Source organism: Pseudophryne corroboree, chromosome 10 (assembly GCF_028390025.1).
Source record: "Pseudophryne corroboree isolate aPseCor3 chromosome 10, aPseCor3.hap2, whole genome shotgun sequence".
In the NCBI taxonomy this organism is placed as follows: Eukaryota; Metazoa; Chordata; class Amphibia; order Anura; family Myobatrachidae; genus Pseudophryne; species Pseudophryne corroboree.
The window spans coordinates 271402813-271405790 of record NC_086453.1 but is presented as its reverse complement, the minus strand read 5'-3'; the positions used below and the strand labels follow the sequence as shown (position 1 = coordinate 271405790).

Below are 2978 nucleotides of genomic sequence, written 5' to 3'. Positions count from 1 at the left end.
TCATCTATACACATATATGCAAGTATGCAGGACCTAATATATATGTATACAAAAATATAAATATAAAAAGCTATAAATATATATAAATATAAATAGGTGATTCCAAGGTGGGCGTGATTAAGGTTGATTTTACATAGTGGGTGTGGTTATGAGATATCCCTGTGTTAATAGAGATATATATAAGATAATAAATGAATACGCAACTAATCGCGAATATGTTCAATGTGACTTTGTGAAATTTATATTCACACGGAGTATGTTCCTTTCTCAGGCCCCTATTCAAATCAGTACTATACAGTACCTGATCTTCCCAGGTGGTCCCCCCTACATGTACTGATCAGGCCCGACGCTGCTTGGCTTCCAAAATCGGACGTGTTTTGGCATTTCCAGCGTGGTTTGACTGTAACGACGTTATGCCTTTTAGGTCACCACTCCAATATTATAAATAAACTTTAGATTTTAACCAGTGTGTGTGTATTTACGAAAAGCAAAGTGAAGTGAAAAAACGGGGCAAGTATAGTGGTGGTGGGGAAAGGATGGCGAGTGGCGGGGGGTTGGGGGTGGTGTGTATTGGGAATGGATAGGGAAGGGGAGAGGGGGAAGGGGGGGTTAAACAAAAATAGGCTGACGAAAGGCTACCGAAAAATTTAGTATGGTACTAAATTTTTCCGTAGCCTTTCATCAGCCTATTATTGTTTAAACCCCCTTCCCCCTCTCCCCTTCCCTATTCATACCCAATACACACCACCCCCAACCCCCCCTCCCCCCCGCACTCGCCATCCTTTCCCCACCACCACTGTACTTGCCCCGTTTTTTCACTTCACTTTGCCTCTCATAAATACACACACACTGGTTAAAATCTAAAGTTTATTTATAATATTAGAGTGGTGACCTAAAAGGCACAACGTCGTTACAGTCAAACCACGCTGTAAATGCCCAAACACGTCCAATTTTGGAAGCCAAGCAGCGTCGGGCCTGATCAGTACCAGTAGGGGGGACCACCTGGGAAGATCAGGTACTGTATAGAACGGATTTTAATAGGGGCCTGTGAAAGGAACATACTCCGTGTGAATATACATTTCACAAAGTCACATTGAACACATTCGCGATTAGTTATGTATTCATTTATTATCTTATATATATCTCTATTAAAATCCAAAAGATGCCTGTGAGCATTGCTCAGATTTGTGTAAGTCAGTGTAGGGACTGACCAAATGGGAATGGCCATGAAGGGGCTGGTCAGCTTAACAAACTATTGCAATATTTTGGAACTAACATTCCCTGAATTCAGATGAATTACAGTTTGAAGTGTTAATATTAGGTGAGTGCTGAATTTGTATGATTTTTTTAATTTAAATAGTGTGGTCACAATACCACTGGCACCGGGGATGTATGAGTGCTGTGGGTTCTTGCCTATTGTCTATTAATACAGGGATATCTCATAACCACACCTACTATGTAAAATCAACCTTAATCACGCCCACCTTGGGATCACCTCTTTATATTTATATATATTTATATCTTTTTATCTTTTTATATTTATATTTTTGTATACATATATATTAGGTCCTGCATACTTGCATATATGTGTATACATGATTAAGCTGTAAATTTCTCCCACTTCACCCCAAACCTGATATCTATACTATATATCCATAATTATGTAATGTCCGCAGTTCTATATCTTTATTATTTTTAAAGTGTGCACAAAAGCATTTTTTTTCATCATAACCTTTTTAGTCATTTTTCTTATTTGCATCCTTTAGCTAATTTATGATAAATTAGACTGAGATGTATATAAACAATGACATGTTCCTGATACTCTAATTAACCTTTTTTTTATATTGAATCGTTACGATGGACACCGGGGTATCTGACAAGTACGTATGTCAGATGAACTACTAGAAAATGGCTGACGCAATCTGGGGATGTATGGACATAATCACATTGAAAATGGCCACTGCCGTATGGACATAACCAAGCCTGGTTTATCCCCCTGTGAACTTCAGCTACCAATAACAATTAATGGACACACGTGCAGAGGACCATCTGGAAGTACAGAATCGCCGCGGGCGCATGCGCAATAAGAACCGGAAGTGGGGCGGAAGTGATGCGTTGCATCCGCCATCACCGGAAGTGGGGTGGAAATTCTGCCTTTTCACTGTTTAAGAACTTTTAAAGTGTTTTTAACCTTGTGTATACACTCATTTTTATCTGTATTAAGTCCCTATTAACCTGCTATTCATTAACTTACACATTTGAGTAGTTTTAAAGCATATACCATGTAATTGCATCACATGACTCTCTGTGATGTCATAACCCTCACACTAAGTACTATGGCTATAAAAGGAAATACAGTCTCATTCTGTTCCTACCCCTTGAAGTCTCATCAGACGAAACGCGTTGGGTGACCTGTACCTACCTCATTCAAAGATAAGGAAAATTTTATTTGTTCTTACTGTAGTATATATTCATTTAGTGTTTTAGTTCAGTTGTGTATATATTGCTGTCCCTATTTTTTATGTGTCTCTTTTATGTTAATTTTTATGGTAATAAATAACTTTTTAATATAATTTTAACTGGCAATTTTTAATCTATTGACACCGTGGTCGCTACTTATCCCTCATCCCCTCCTTTCACCTGCATTACTTTTAGGGAATTACCTCCCCTGTATTTTTTTGAGGGAAACAGCTGACGCCCCATTAGCAGCATAGGGGAGTGTCGTATAGGATTGCCAATACACAACATATTTGTTTCATCTCACATGTGGCGCAGTATCAATCCTTGCTTTTATATTTATTTTTGGTAATAATTTTTTACTGCGGCATGGTGAAGGGATAAACCCGACAGAATGTTGAGAAATATAGATCATACCAGTAAAAGAAATGTGTGGTGTCAGAAAATTTTCAACGAGAGCATCACTGTGGATGAACCTACCCAACCATGTTATCTATATGATCTATTCTGGGGAATAGAAA

The 2978-nt window shown here is 38.2% G+C and overlaps 2 pseudogenes; one reads left to right on the top strand and one right to left on the bottom strand.

The window, feature by feature from the left end:
* Positions 1-289: 289 nt before the first annotated feature.
* On the bottom strand, positions 290-408 carry LOC134967144 (5S ribosomal RNA; annotated as a pseudogene).
* A 500-nt stretch (positions 409-908) lies between these two features.
* Positions 909-1027, top strand: LOC134967062 (5S ribosomal RNA; annotated as a pseudogene).
* Positions 1028-2978: the final 1951 nt, after the last annotated feature.